Source organism: Pseudophryne corroboree, chromosome 3, assembly GCF_028390025.1.
Source record: "Pseudophryne corroboree isolate aPseCor3 chromosome 3, aPseCor3.hap2, whole genome shotgun sequence".
Lineage (NCBI taxonomy): Eukaryota > Metazoa > Chordata > Amphibia > Anura > Myobatrachidae > Pseudophryne > Pseudophryne corroboree.
Window position 1 is genome coordinate 408,314,686 of NC_086446.1, and position 16,717 is coordinate 408,331,402.

A 16,717-nucleotide genomic window follows, 5' to 3' on the forward strand; every position below is an offset into this window, starting at 1 on the left:
TATGCACCCTACAGAAATGCATTACGATATTCTATTATGTATGTAGCCGTACATTGTGGCAGCACATTGGAGATATTTGCATCTACTCCTTTAAATCCAGTGGGGGAAATGGAAACAACCGGGTATAGGAGGTACAATGAAGGATCTTGGGCACTATAAATATCTACACAAAAGTTTAAACTATGCCCCTCCATAACCATACTGGCTGCTGGGGAACCTCTGTATTTTCTTCCAACACACATTTAGAGCTCAGAGGCCCTTACTACATTGTTCTGGCACAGAACATACCTCCAAACGGTTCCGGTATGAAAGATAGTGTCTAGTTAGACAGTCAATAGATAGACACCATGTTAGATGGTCAAAAGGTCGTCGACATGAAAAAGGTAGACACCATGTTTTTTGCATTTTTGTGGTTTGTGTGGATAGTTTTGTCATCTGGGACCCCCAATTGTAGAAAGGCTTCGCTCGCCACGCATCGGGCACGGTGGCTCGCCACAAGGTTTATAACCAACTCTATGCCGACATGGAAAGAGAAAAGTATGAAATAATCCAAAAACATGTTACATTTAAAAAAAAAACATTTGTCTATCTTTTTCATGTCGACCATTTTCATGTCGGCCTTTTGACCCTGTCGGCCTTTTGACCCTGTCGGCCTAATGTCTGTCTAATATATGGTGTCTATCTATTGACTGTCTAACTAGACACTGTCTATCAAACGGATAGGCCTCCAAACACCTGTGGAAGACAGTAAATATTATACAGTATATATTCTTAACACATGTATAACACGCTGTGCTATTTGCTAGCTCAGCCCTGCAAGTTTATACACCTATTAGCCATAAAATGAAACACACTGATAGGTGAAGTGAACATTATCTCAATAAAAATAGGATTTTAATACCTACCGGTAAATCCTTTTCTCCTAGTCTGTAGAGAATGCTGGGGTCCACTTCATGACCATGGGGTATAGACGGTTCCGCAGGAGCCATGGGCACTTTAAGACTTTTCAAGGGTGTGAACTGGCTCCTCCCTCAATGCCCCTCCTCCAGACCTCAGTTATACGAACTGTGCCCAGGGAGACGGACATTTCGAGGAAAGGATTTACTTTATACTAATGAGTGAGATTCATAACAGCTCACACCACAACACACCGTACAACATGGCATTCAACATAACACACGCCAACAGGCATGAACCAATTACAGCAACATGCTGAAAACTAATATAACACAACTTGTGTAACTCTAATAAACAAAACTGCAGGTAAAGTATGCACTGGGTCAGGCGCCCAGCATCCTCTATGGACTAGGAGAAAAAGGATTTACCAGTAGGTATTAAAATCCTGTTTTCTCTTACGTCCTAGAGGATGCTTGGGTCCACTTCATGACCATGGGGTTTATACCAAAGCTCCTGTACGGGCGGGAGAGTGCGGATGACCCTGCAGCACAGATTGACCGAACTCGAGTTCCTCATCGGCCAAGGTGTCAAACTTGTAGAACTTTGCAAAGGTGTTTGACCCTGACCAAGTAGCTGCTCGGCAAAGTTGTAATGCCGAGACCCCCCGGGCAGCAGCCCAGGATGAGCCCACCTTCCTAGTAGAATGGGCCTTCACCAACGTCGGTAACAGCAATCCAGCCGTAGAATGAGCCTGCCGAATCGTACCTCTGATCCAGCGCTCAATAGTCTGCTTGGAAGCAGGACACCCAATCTTGTTGGGAACATACAGGACAAACAGAGCCTCTGTTTTGCTTATCCAAGCTGTTCTAGCTACATAAATCTTCAAAGCCCTAACCACATCTAGAGACTTTGACTCAGTGAACGTGTCAGTAGCCACTGGCACCACAATAGGTTGGTTTATGTGGAAAGACGAAACCACCTTTTGAAGAAAATGTTGGCGAGTTCTCAACTCTGCCCTATCTTCATGGAAGATCAGGCAAGGGCTCGTGAGACAAGGCCCCCCAACGCCGACACCTGCCTTGCGGATGCCAAGGCCAAAAGCATCACCACTTTCCAAGTGAGAAACTTCAACTCTATCTCCTGTAGAGGTTCCAACCAATGTGATTGAAGGAACTGCAACACCACATTAAAAGGTCCCAAGGTGCCACTGGAGGCACAAATGGAGGCTGGATGTGCAGCACCCCTTTCACGAAGGTCTGAACTTCCGGAAAAGAGGCCAATTGTTTTTGAAAGAAAACTGGTAAGGCCGAAATCTGGACCTTAATTGAACCCAATCTAAGGCCCGCATCCACACCAGCCTGCAGAAAAAGGAGAAAACGTCCCAACTCAGACTCTTCCGTAGGAGCCTTCTTGTATTCACACCAAGACACATATTTTCTCCAAATACAGTGGTAATGTTTAGACGTTACTCCTTTCCTGGCCTGAATAAGAGTGGGGATGACTTCCTTGGGAATACCCTTTCGGGCTAGGATTCGGCGCTCAACAGCCATGCCGTCAAACGTAGCCGCAGTAAGTCTTGATACACGCACAGCCCCTGCTGCAACAGGTCCTCACGAGAAGGAAGAGGCTGAGGATCTTCTATGATCAACTCCTGAAGATCTGGGTACCAAGCCCTCCTTGGCCAGTCTGGGGCAATGAAGATTGCTCGAACTCTTATTCTTCTAAGTATCTTGAGAACTTTTGGGATCAGTGGAAGTGGAGGGAAGACATACACCGACCGGAATACCCACTGGGCCACCAGTGCATCCACTGCTATTGCTTGAGGGTCTCTCGACCTGGAACAATATCTCTGAAGCTTCTTGTTGAGACGAGATGCCATCATGTCTACTTGAGGAACTCCCAAGAGACTTGTCACCTCTGCGAAGACTTCTTGGTGTAGGCCCCACTCTCTTGGATGGAGATCATGTCTGCTGACGAAGTCTGCTTCCCAGTTGTCTACTCCCAGAATGAAAATCACCGACAGAGCCTTTACATGTCTTTCTGCCCAGAGTAGGATCTTTGTCACCTCTGCCATTGCCACTCTGCTTTTCGTTCCGCCCTGCCTGTTTATGTACGCGACTGCTGTTACATTGTCCAACTGGATCTGCACGGGATGATCTTGAAGATGTACTGCCTGTCGAAGCTCGTTGTAAATGGCTCTCAAAGGCAGGCTTCCCGACTTGACCATTTTCCTTGGAAGCTTTCCCCGTGTGACAGCTCCCCAGCCTCGGAGACTTGCATCCGTGTTTATTAGGACCCAGTCGTGAATCCCAAACCTGCGTCCCTCTAATAGGTGAGAACTGTGTAGCCACCACAGGAGCGAAATCCTGGCTTTGGGTGACAGGATTACTTTCCGGTGCATGTGTAGGTGGGATTCGGACCACTTGTCCAACAGGTCCCACTGGAATACTCTGGCATGAAATCGGCCAAACTGTATGGCCTCGCAGGCCGCTACCATTTTCCCCCAACAACTGAATGCATTGATGGATTAACACGCTTGTTGGATTCAATATTTGTTTGACCATTTTCTGGATTTCCAGAGCCTTTTCCACTGGAAGAAATACTCTCTCTACTTCTGTGTCCAGAATCATCACTAAAAAGGACAATCTTGTCGTCGATTCCAACTGCGACCGTGTTGTTGGAGTATTGCCAGGGAGAGTGCGATGTTCTGCACCAACGCTTCCCTGGATCTCGCTTTTATCAGGAGATCGTTCAGATAAGGAATTAACACTGCCCAAAAAAAATAAGATTTTACTTACCGGTAAATCTATTTCTCGTAGTCCGTAGTGGATGCTGGGGACTCCGTAAGGACCATGGGGAATAGACGGGCTCCGCAGGAGACACAGGCACTTTAAGAAAGAATTTAGATTCTGGTGTGCTCTGGCTCCTACCTCTATGTCCCTCCTCCAGACCTCAGTTAGAGAAACTGTGCCCAGTAGAGCTGACAGTACAAGGAAAGGATTTTGGAAATCCAGGGCAAGACTCATACCAGCCACACCAATCACACCGTATAACTTGTGATAAACTTACCCGGTCAACAGTATGAACAACAACGGAGCATCAGTTCAACCCTGATGCAAAATAACATAGCCCTTATTGCGGCAATAACTATACACAAGTATTGCAGAAAAAAGTCCGCACTTGGGACGGGCGCCCAGCATCCACTACGGACTACGAGAAATAAATTTACCTGTAAGTAAAATCTTATATTCTCTAACGTCCTAGCGGATGCTGGGGACTCCGTAAGGACCATGGGGATTATACCAAAGCTCCCAAACGGGCGGGAGAGTGCGGATGACTCTGCAGCACCGATTGAGCAAACAATAGATCCTCCTCAGCCAGGGTGTCAAACTTGTAGAACTTTGCAAAAGTGTTCGAACCTGACCAAGTAGCAGCTCGGCATAGTTGTAATGCCGAGACCCCTCGGGCAGCCGCCCAAGAAGAGCCCACCTTCCTAGTGGAATGGGCTTTAACAGATTTTGGCAGCGGCAATCCAGCCGCAGAATGAGCCTGCTGAATCGTGTTAAAGATCCAGCGAGCAATAGTTTGCTTTGAAGCAGGAGCACCCAAGCTTGTTGGATGCATACAGGATAAACAGTGACTCCGTTTTCCCCGACTCTAGCCGTTCTGGCCACATAAACCTTCAAAGCCCTGACCACATCCAGTAACTCGGAATCCTCCAAGTCACGAGTAGCCACAGGCACCACAATAGGTTGGTTCATATGAACAGATGACACCACTTTTGACAGAACTTGTGGACAGGTCCGCAATTCTGCTCTATCCATATGGAAAACCAGATAGGGGCTTTTATGTGACAAAGCCGCTAATTCTGACACACGCCTAGCCGAAGCCAAGGCTAATATCACGACCACTTTCCACGTGAGATATTTTAACTCCACCGCTTTAAGTGGTTCAAACCAGTGTGAATTCAGGAAACTTAAAATCACGTTAAGATCCCAAGGTGCCACTGGAGGCACAAAAGGAGGCTGAACATGCAGCACTCCCCTTTACCAACGTCTGAACTTCTGGTAGAGAAGCCAACTCTTTTTGAAAGAAAATGGATAGGGCCGAAATCTGGACCTTAATGGAACCCAATTTGAGGCCCAAATTCACTCCTGACTGTAGGAAGTGAAGGAAATGGCCCAGCTGGAATTCCTCTGTAGGAGCATTCCTGGCCTCACACCAAGAAACATATTTTCGCCATATACGGTGATAATGTTTAGCTGTCACGTCCTTCCTAGCCTTTATCCGCGTTGGAATGACCTCGTCCGGAATGCCCTTTTCTGCTAGGATCCGGCGTTCAACCGCCATGCCGTCAAACGCAGCCGCGGTAAGTCTTGGAACAGACAGGGCCCCTGTTGCAACATGGTCCTGTCTTAGAGGAAGAAGGCCACGGGTTCTCTGTAAGCATTTCTTGCCGATCTGGATACCAGGTCTTTCGTGGCCAATCTGGAACAATGAGGATTGTTCTCCCTCCTCTGTTTCTTATTATCCTCAGCACCTTGGGTATGAGAGGAAGAGGAGGAAATGCATAGACCAAGTGGAACACCCACGGTGTCACCAGTGCGTCCACAGCTATCGCCTGAGAGTCTCATGACCTGGCGCAATACTTCTGTAGCTTTTTGCTGAGGCGGGATGCCATCATGTCCACCTGTGGCAATTCCCACCGACTTGCAATCTGCGTGAAGACTTCTTGATGAAGTCCCCACTCTCCCGGGTGGAGGTCGTGCCTGCTGAGGAAGTCTGCTTCCCAGTTGTCCACTCCCGGGATGAACACTGCTGACAGTGCGCTTACGTGACTCTCCGCCCAGCAAAGAATCTTGGTGGCTTCCGCCATCGCCACTCTGCTCCTTGTGCCACCTTGACGGTTTACATGAGCTACTGTGGTGATGTTGTCTGACTGAATCAGAACCGGTTGGTCGCGAAGCAGGGTCTCCGCTTGACGTAGGGCATTGTATACGGCCCTTAGTTCCAGGATGTTGATGTGAAGGCAAGTCACCTGACTTGCCCACAGACCTTGGAACTTTTTCCCCTGTGTGACTGCTCCCCACCCTCGGAGGCTTGCATCCGTGGTCACCAGGATCCAGTCCTGAATGCCGCATCTGCGGCCCTCGAGAAGGTGAGCACTCTGCAGCCACCACAGGAGAGACAACCTGGCCCTGGGGGATAGGGTGATTAACCAATGTATCTGAAGATGTGATCCGGACCCCAGGTCCAGTAAGTCCCATTGAAAGGTCCTCGCATGGAACCTGCCGAAGGGAATGGCCTCGTATGATGCCACCATCTTTCCCAGAACTAGAGTGCAGTGATGCACTGACACCTGTTTTGGTTTTAACAGGTTCCTGACCAGTGTCATGAGCTCCTGAGCTCTCTCTATCGGGAGATAAACCCTTTTCTGGTCTGTGTCTAGAAACATGTCTAGGAAAGGCAGATGAGCCATAGGAACCAACTGCGACTTTGGAATATTTAGAATCCAGCCATGTTGCCGTTACACTTCCAGAGAAAGTGATACGCTGTTCAGCAACTGCTCTCTTGATCTCACTTTTATGAGATCGTCCCAGTACGGGATAATTGTGACACCTTGCTTCCGCAGGAGCACCATCATTTCCGCCATTACCTTGGTGAAGATTCTCGGGGCCGTGGAGAGACCAAACGGCAACGTCTGAAATTGGTAATGACAATCCTGTACCGCAATTCTGAGGTACGCCTGATGAGGTGGATAAATGGGGACATGAAGGTATGCCTCCTTTATGTCCAGAGACACCATAAAATCTCCCCCTTTCAGGCTTGCGATGACCGCTCTTAGCGATTCCATCTTGAACTTGAACCCTTTCAGGTATATGTTCAGGGATTTTAAATTCAATATGGGTCTGACCGAACCGTCTGGTTTCGGGACTACCACATGGTCGAATAATAACTCCCTCCTTGTTGAAGGAGGGGAACCTTGACCACCACCTATTGAAGATACAATTTGTGAATTGCAGTAAACACTATTTCCCTCTCGTGGGGAGAAGCCGGCAGGGCCGATTTGAGGTATCGGTGAGGGTGCATCTCCTCAAAGTCCAGCTAGAATCCCTGAGACACAATATCTATTGCCCAGGGATCCAACAGTGAGTGAACCCACTTGTGGCTGAAATTACGAAGACGTGCCCCCACCGGGCCTAGCTCCGCCTGTGGAGCCCCAGCGACATGCGGTGGATTTTGTAGAGGCCGGGGAGGACTTCTGTTCCTGGGAACTAGCTGTATTGTGCAGCTTCTTTCCTCTGCCTCTGGCAAGAAAGGACGTACCTCGGACTTTGTTTCTTTGTGATCGAAAGGCTGCATTTGATAATGTCGTGCTTTCCTAGGCTGTGCAGGAATATAAGGCAAAATATCAGAATTACCAGCCATAGCTGTGGAGACCAGGTCCGAGATCCCTTCTCCACAAAATCCTCAGCCTTCCATATGCCTCTTAAGTCGGCATCACCTGTCCATTGCATAACTACAGGACACGTCAAGCAGAAATCGACATAGCGTTGACTCTAGAACCCAGTAGAATAATGCCTCTTTGGGCATGTTTACTATATATATCTTAAGACAACATATATATATATATATATATATATATATATATATATATATATATATATATATATATATATATTTATTAATTTACATACTAGGGTCTCAATCTCCGCTGATAAGGTACCTGTCCACGCTCTTACAGCGCTATAAACCCATGCCGACACAATCGCCGGTCTGAGTAGTGTACCAGAATGGTGCGCCCAGCATCCACTACGGACTACGAGAAATAGATTTATCGGTAAGTAAAATCTTATTTTCTCTGACGTCCTAGTGGATGCTGGGACTCCGTCAGGACCATGGGGATTATACCAAAGCTCCCAAACGGGCGGGAGAGTGCGGATGACTCTGCAGCACCGAATGAGAGAACTCCAGGTCCTCCTTAGCCAGGGTATCAAATTTGTAGAATTTTACAAACGTGTTCTCCCCTGACCACGTAGCTGCTCGGCAGAGTTGTAATGCCGAGACCCCTCGGGCAGCCGCCCAAGATGAGCCCACCTTCCTTGTGGAATGGGCCTTGACAGATTTTGGCTGTGGCAGGCCTGCCACAGAATGTGCAAGTTGAATTGTGCTACAAATCCAACGAGCAATCGTCTGCTTAGAAGCAGGAGCACCCAGCTTGTTGGGTGCATACAGTATAAACAGCGAGTCAGATTTTCTGACTCCAGCCGTCCTTGAAATATATATTTTCAATGCTCTGACAACGTCCAGCAACTTGGAATCCTCCAAATCGCTAGTAGCCGCAGGCATCACAATAGGCTGGTTCAGGTGAAACGCTGAAACCACCTTAGGCAGAAAGTGAGGACGCGTCCGCAGTTCTGCCCTGTCCGAATGGAAAATCAGATATGGGCTTTTATACGATAAAGCCGCCAATTCTGACACTCTCCTGGCTGAAGCCAGGGCCAGTAGCATGGTTACTTTCCATGTAAGATATTTCAAATCCACCGATTTGAGTGGCTCAAACCAATGGGATTTGAGAAAATCCAAAACTACATTAAGATCCCACGGTGCCACTGGGGGCACAACCGGGGGCTGTATATGTAGTACTCCTTTTACAAAAGTCTGGACTTCAGGAACTGAAGCCAATTCTTTCTGGAAGAAAATCGACAGGGCCGAAATTTGAACCTTAATGGACCCTAATTTGAGGCCCATAGACAATCCTGTTTGCAGGAAATGTAGGAATCGACCCAGTTGAAATTCCTCCGTCGGGGCCTTCCTGGCCTCACACCACGCAACATATTTTCTCCAAATGCGGTGATAATGTTGTGCAGTCACCTCCTTCCTGGCTTTTACCAGGGTAGGGATGACCTCTTCCGGAATGCCTTTTTCCCTTAGGATTCCGCGTTCAACCGCCATGCCGTCAAACGCAGCCGCGGTAAGTCTTGGAATAGACACGGTCCCTGCTGAAGCAGGTCCCGTCTTAGAGGTAGAGGCCACGGATCCTCCGTGAGCATCTCCTGAAGTTCCGGGTACCAAGTTCTTCTTGGCCAATCCGGAGCCACGAGTATCGTTCTTACTCCCCTTTGCCGTATAATTCTCAGTACTTTTGGTATGAGAGGCAGAGGAGGAAACACATACACTGACTGGTACACCCATGGTGTTACCAGAGCATCTACAGCTATTGCCTGAGGGTCTCTTGACCTGGCGCAATACCTGTCCAGTTTTTTGTTGAGGCGGGACGCCATCATGTCCACCATTGGTCTTTCCCAATGGACCACAATCATGTGGAAGACTTCTGGATGAAGTCCCCACTCTCCCGGGTGCAGATCGTGTCTGCTGAGGAAGTCTGCTTCCCAGTTGTCCACTCCCGGGATGAACACAGCTGACAGTGCTAACACATGATTTTCTGCCCAGCGGAGAATCCTTGCAGCTTCTGCCATTGCCCTCCTGCTTCTTGTGCCGCCCTGTCTGTTTACGTGGGCGACTGCCGTGATGTTGTCCGACTGAATCAACACCGGCTGACCCTGAAGCAGAGGTTTTGCCAGGCTTAGAGGATTGTAGATTGCTCTTAGCTCCAGTATATTTATGTGAAGAGACGTCTCCAGGTTTGACCACACGCCCTGGAAGTTTCTTCCCTGTGTGACCGCTCCCCAGCCTCTCAGGCTGGCACCCGTGGTCACTAGGACCCAGTTCTGTATGCCGAATCTGCGGCCCTCTAACAGATGAGCACTCTGCAACCACCATAGCAGAGACACTCTTGTCCTTGTGGACAATTTTATCCGCTGATGCATCTGCAGATGCGATCCGGACCATTTGTCCAGCAGATCCCACTGAAAAGTTCGTGCATGGAATCTGCCGAATGGAATCGCTTCGTAAGAAGCTACCATTTTTCCCAGGACTCTTGTGCATTGATGCACAGATACTTTTCCTGGTTTTAGGAGGTTCCTGACTAGATCGGATAACTCCCTGGCTTTCTCCTCCGGAAGAAATACCTTTTTCTGAACAGTGTCCAGAATCATCCCTAGGAACAACAGACGTGTCGTCGGGATCAGTTGGGATTTTGGAAAATTCAGAATCCACCCGTGTTGTTGGAGCACTACTTGGGTTAGTGCTACTCCGACCTCCAGCTGTTCTCTGGATCTTGCCCTTATCAGGAGATCGTCCAAGTAAGGGATAATTAAGACGCCTTCTCTTCGAAGAAGGATCATCATTTCGGCCATTACCTTGGTAAAGACCCGGGGTGCCGTGGACAATCCAAACGGCAGCGTCTGAAACTGATAATGACAGTTTTGGACCACGAACCTGAGGTACCCTTGGTGTGAAGGACAAATTGGAACATGAAGGTAAGCATCCTTGATGTCCAAGGACACCATAAAATCCCCTTCTTCCAGATTCGCTATCACTGCTCTGAGTGACTCCATCTTGAACTTGAATTTTTGTATGTACAGGTTCAGAGATTTTAGATTTAGAATCGGTCTTACCGAGCCGTCCGGCTTCGGTACCACAAATAGCGTGGAGTAATAACCCTGTCCCTGTAGTAGGAGGGGTACCTTGACTATCACCTGCTGAGAATACAGCTTGTGAATGGCCTCCAATACAGTCGCCCTGTCGGAGGGAGACGTTGGCAAAGCAGACTTTAGGAAACGGCGAGGAGGGGACTTCTCGAATTCCAACCTGTAACCCTGAGATACTACCTGCAGGATCCAGGGGTCCACCTGCGAGTGAGCCCACTGTGCGCTGAAATGTTTGAGGCGACCCCCCACCGCCCCTGAGTCTGCTTGTAAGGTCCCAGCGTCATGCTGACGCCTTTGTAGAAGCCGGGGAGGGCTTCTGCTCCTGGGAAGGAGCTGCTTGTTGCAGTCTCTTACCCTTTCCTTTGCCTCGGGGCAAATAGGAATGTCCTTTTGCTCGTTTGTTCTTATAGGAACGAAAGGACTGCGGCTGAAAAGCCTGCGGCTTTTTCTGCTGGGAGGTGACCTGGGGTAAAAAGGTGGATTTTCCGGCCGTTGCCGTGGCCACCAGATCCGATAGACCGACCCCAAATAATTCCTCCCCCTTATACGGCAATACTTCCATATGTCGTTTGGAATCCGCATCACCTGACCACTGGCGCGTCCATAAACAACTTCTGGCAGATATGGACATCGCACTTACTCTTGATGCCAGAGTGCAAATATCTCTCTGTGCATCTCGCATATAAAGAAATGCATCCTTTAACTGCTCTATAGTCAGTAAAATACTGTCCCTATCCAGGGTATCAATATTTTCAGACAGTGACTCCGACCAAGCCACGCCAGCACTGCACATCCAGGCTGAGGCGATTGCTGGTCTCAGTATAACACCCGTATGTGTGTATATACTTTTTAATGTATTCTCCAGCCTCCTATCAGCTGGATCCTTGAGGGCGGCCGTATCAGGAGACGGTAACGCCACTTGCTTTGATAAGCGTGTGAGCGCCTTATCCACCCTAGGAGGTGTTTCCCAGCGCGCCCTAACCTCTGGCGGGAAAGGGTATAATGCCAATAACTTCTTTGAAATTAGCAGTTTTCTATCTGGGGTAACCCACGCTTCATCACACACTTCATTCAGTTCCTCTGATTCAGGAAAAACTATCGGTAGTTTTTTCACACCCCACATAATACCCCTTTTTGTGGTACTTGCAGTATCAGAGATATGCAAAGCCTCCTTCATTGCCGTGATCATATAACGTGTGGCCCTACTGGAAAATACGTTTGTTTCTTCACCGTCGACACTGGATTCAGTGTCAGTGTCTGGGTCTGTGTCGACGACTGAGGTAAAGGGCGTTTTACAGCCCCTAACGGTGTCTGAGACGCCTGGACAGGTACTAACTGGTTTGCCGGCTGTCTCATGTCGTCAACCGACTTTTGTAGCGTGCTGACACTATCCCGTAATTCCATAAACAAAGCCATCCATTCTGGTGTCGACTCCCTAGGGGGTGACATCACCATTACAGGCAATTGCTCCGCCTCCACGCCAACATCGTCCTCATACATGTCGACACACACGTACCGACACACAGCAGACACACAGGGAATGCTCTGATAGAAGACAGGACCCCACTAGCCCTTTGGGGAGACAGAGGGAGAGTTTGCCAGCACACACCCAAGCGCTATAAATATATATAGGGACAACCTTAATAAGTGTGTTCCCTTTATAGCAGCTCAAATATTATAAATATCGCCAATAAGTGCCCCCCCTCTCTGTTTTTACCCTGTTTCTGTAGTGCAGTGCAGGGGAGAGTCCTGGGAGCCTTCCTCGCAGCGGAGCTGGGCAGGAAAATGGCGCTGTGTGCTGAGGAGAATAGGCCCCGCCCCCTTTTCGGCGGGCTTCTTCTCCCGGTTTTTTTGGAACCTGGCAGGGGTTAAATACATCCATATAGCCCCAGGGGCTATATGTGATATATTTTAGCCAGAATAGGTATATTACATTGCTGCCCAGGGCGCCCCCCCCAGCGCCCTGCACCCTCAGTGACCGCTGGTGTGAAGTGTGCGGAGAGCAATGGCGCACAGCTGCAGTGCTGTGCGCTACCTCATGAAGACTGAGACGTCTTCTGCCGCCGGTTTCTGGACCTCTTCTCTATTCGGCATCTGCAAGGGGGTCGGCGGCGCGGCTCCGGTGACCCATCCAGGCTGTACCTGTGATCGTCCCTCTGGAGCTAGTGTCCAGTAGCCTAAGAAGCAAATCCATCCTGCACGCAGGTGAGTTCACTTCTTCTCCCCTAAGTCCCTCGTTGCAGTGAGCCTGTTGCCAGCAGGACTCACTGAAAATAAAAAACCTAACAAACTTTTTCTAAGCAGCTCTTTAGGAGAGCCACCTAGATTGCACCCTGCTCGGACGGGCACAAAAACCTAACTGAGGCTTGGAGGAGGGTCATAGGGGGAGGAGCCAGTACACACCACCTAGTGGTCAAGCTTTTAAATTTTGTGCCCTGTCTCCAGCGGAGCCGCTATTCCCCATGGTCCTGACGGAGTCCCAGCATCCACTAGGAAGTCAGAGAAATAAGATTTTACTTACCGGTAAATCTATTTCTCGTAGTCCGTAGAGGATGCTGGGACTCCGTAAGGACCATGGGGAATAGACTGGCTCCGCAGGAGATAAGGCACTTTAAGAAAGCTTTGGACTCTGGGTGTGCACTGGCTCCTCCCTCCATGCCCCTCCTCCAGACCTCAGTTAGGGAAACGGTGCCCAGAGGAGATGGACAGTACGAGGAAGGATTTTTGTAAATCTAAGGGCGAGATCCATACCAGCCACACCGTATAACTTGTGATAAACTACCCAGTTAACAGTATGAACAACAACATAGCCACGGTTCAACCAATAAACTATAACATAACCCTTATGTAAGCAATAACTATATACAAGTCTTGCAGAAGAAGTCCGCACTTGAGACGGGCGCCCAGCATCCTCTACGGACTACGAGAAATAGATTTACCGGTAAGTAAAATCTTATTTTCTCTAACGTCCTTGAGGATGCTGGGACTCCGTAAGGACCATGGGGATTATACCAAAGCTCCAAAACGGGCGGGAGAGTGCGGATGACTCTGCAGCACCGATTCAGCAAACAGGAGGTCCTCCTCAGCCAGGGTGTCAAACTTATAGAACTTTACAAAGGTGTTAGACCCCAACCAAGTAGCTGCTCGGCACAACTGTAATGCCGAGACCCCGCGGGCAGCCGCCCAAGAAGAGCCCACTTTCCTAGTGGAATGGGCTTTAACTGATTTCGGCAACGGCAATCCTGCCGTAGAATGCGCCTGCTGAATCGTGTCACAGATCCAGCGAGCAACAGTCTGCCTTGAAGCAGGAGCGCCAACCCTGTTGGCTGCATACAGAACAAACAGAGCTTCAGTCTTCCTGATTCTAGCCGTTCTGGTCACATAAATCTTCAAACCCTGACCACATCCAGGGACTGGGAATCCTCCAAGTCCCGTGTAGCCACAGGCACGACAATAGCTTGGTTCATATGAAAAGAGGAGACCACCTTTGGCAGAAATTGAGGACAAGTCCTCAACTTTGCCCTATCTACGTGAAAAACCAAGTATGGGCTTTTATGTGATAAAGCCGCCAATTCTGAAACACAAAAAGAGGGAGCGACTGGGCACTGGGATGTAATCAGTTATTGATATTATTGAGATTATTGAAAAAAACAAAGGCGGACAATTGAACTAAGGGAAAGAGAGATACGATCTTTCAGTAATAGTCCTTATTTGGTGGTGCGCCCAGAGCCAGGAAGTACAAGTACTAGCAGTGGGAGAAAAAGAAAGCTCTTGTGTGGGCGCACTCTTAGGAAAAGAAAAGAAGAAAAAGAAGAAAATTCTTCAATTGGAAAAGATTATATTAAAACATGAGTTTATTAATTAATTAGTTAAGAACAAATATCCTTCTACGATCCTAAAGAAAAATGCACAGAAAATGCAAAAAAGTTTTTTTTTTAAATTATGTTAAAATGTTCTGGTCTGTAAATCATGAAGGAAAGATTTAGAAAGGTTGCAGACACTAAATAGTTTGACACCCCCGTTTCTCCTGACCAGTACAGATAATCTGTATTAATGGGACCCACGGAGGAGGTCGTGTACATATTTAGTCATAGAAAGACTAATTACATTGGGTCAATACTATACACTTTGTTAGTTACCCGTGAAATCATATGGCATAAATTCAGATTGGATGTCTAGCTGTGCTCATGAAAAATAGGTCCTCATAAGGAAGGATATAGGAAAGAAAAAGGCTGAAAAGAGTGTAAATAGTGGCGATACTGCTGTTGGTGTCCACCCTTCAGAGGAAGGGGAATAGTTCCTGTCCCACAACACCGGGTATTCCCAGGGAGTCTCCTCTCGTGGTACTGACCCAGCCCAGCGCTGTTTAGCTTCCAAGATCGGACGAGATCGGGCACAAGCAGCGTGGTATGATAGTAGGAGGGATATCTACCAATGAGAGTGCACCTATATATGAAAATATAGAATGATAGAAATTCTGAAACACGTCTAGCCGAAGCTAATGCCAACAACATGACCACTTTCCACGTGAGGTATTTCAACTCCACAGTTTTGAGTGGTTCAAAACAAGGTGACTTGAGGAAACGTAACACCACGTTAAGATCCCAAGGCGCCACCGGAGGCACAAAGGGAGGCTGAAAATGCAGCACACCCTTCACAAACGTCTGTACTTCAGGAATTCCATTTGAAAGAAAATGGATAAGGCCGAAATTTGGACCTTTATGGACCCTAATTTTAGGCCCAAAGTCACTCCTGTTTGAAGGAAGTGAAGTAGACGGCCCAAATGGAACTCCTCAGTAGGAGCAGCTCTGGCCTCACACCAAGAAACATATTTCCGCCATATACGGTGATAATGTTTTAAGTCACGTCTTTCCTAGCCTTGATCAGGGTAGGAATGACTTCCTCCGGAATTCCTTTTTCCGCTAGGATCCGGCGTTCAACCGCCATGCCGTCAAACGCAGCTGCGGTAAGTCTTGGAACAGACCGGGCCCCTGCCGCAGCAGGTCCTGCCTTAGAGGAAGAGGCCACGGATCTTCTGTGAGCAACTCTTGCAGCTCCGGATACCAAGTCCTCCGTGGCCAATCTGGAACAATGAGGATCGTTCTGACCCTGCTCATTCTTATTATTCTCAACACTTTGGGTATGAGAGGAAGAGGAGGAAACACATAGACCGATCTGAACACCCAAGGTGTCACCAGAGCATCTACCGCTACCACCTGAGGGTCCCTTGACCTGGCGCAATACCGCTTTAGCTTTTTGTTGAGACGGGATGCCATCATGTCGATTTGAGGCAGTCCCCATCGATCCGTGATCTGTGTGAAGACTCCTTGATGAAGTCCCCACTCTCCCGGATGCAGGTCGTGCCTGCTGAGGAAGTCCGCCTCCCAGTTGTCCACCCCCGGGATGAACACTGCTGATAGCGCGCTTACATGGCCTTCCGCCCAGCGTAGAATTCTGGTCGCTTCTGCCATGGCCACTCTGCTCCTTGTTCCGCCTTGCCGGTTTATATGAGCCACTGCCGTGACGTTGTCCGACTGAATCTGAACCGGTTTTCTCCGAAGCAATTCCTCCGCTTGACGCAGGGCGTTGTATATGGCCCTTAACTCCAGGACGTTGATGTGGAGACAAGTCTCTAGGTTTGACCAGAGACCTTGGAAATTTCTTCCCAGTGTTACTGCTCCCCAGCCTCGGAGGCTTGCAACCGTGGTCACCAGGACCCAATCCTGAATGCCGAACCTGCGACCCACTAGCAGGTGAGCACTGTTCAGCCACCACAGGAGAGATACCCTGGACCTGGGAGACAGGGTGATCCTTTGATGCATTCGCAAATGGGACCCGGACCACTTATCCAAGAGGTCCCATTGAAAGGTCCTCGCATGGAACCTGCCGAAAGGGATGGCTTCGTATGAAGCCACCATCTTCCCCAGGACCCGCGTGCAATGATGCACTGAAACCTTTTTTAGTTTTAATAGGTTCCTGACCATGGCTATGAGCTCCTGAACCTTTTCGATCGGAAGAAAAACCTTTTTCTGGTCTGTGTCTAGAATCAGGCCCAAAAAGGTCAGACGCGTTGTAGGGACTAGCTGGGACTTCGGTATATTGAGAATCCAGCCGTGTATCTGCAACGTCCTCATGGACAGAGACACGCTGTCCAGCAACTTCTCCCGAGATCTCGCCTTTATGAGGAGATCGTCCAAGTATGGGATTATTGTGACCCCCTGCCTGCGCAGGAGCACCATCATTTCCGCCATTACCTTGGTGAAAAT

General features: G+C 48.7%; 1 protein-coding gene and 1 pseudogene across 2 annotated transcripts in view; both read right to left on the reverse strand.

Annotated features, from left to right (window-relative positions):
• Window positions 1–16,717, reverse strand: part of RBL1 (RB transcriptional corepressor like 1) — a 436,431-nt gene that overhangs the window by 358,928 nt on the left and 60,786 nt on the right. The gene's annotated exons all lie outside the window — the stretch shown is intronic.
• Window positions 14,754–14,872, reverse strand: LOC134894429 (5S ribosomal RNA; annotated as a pseudogene).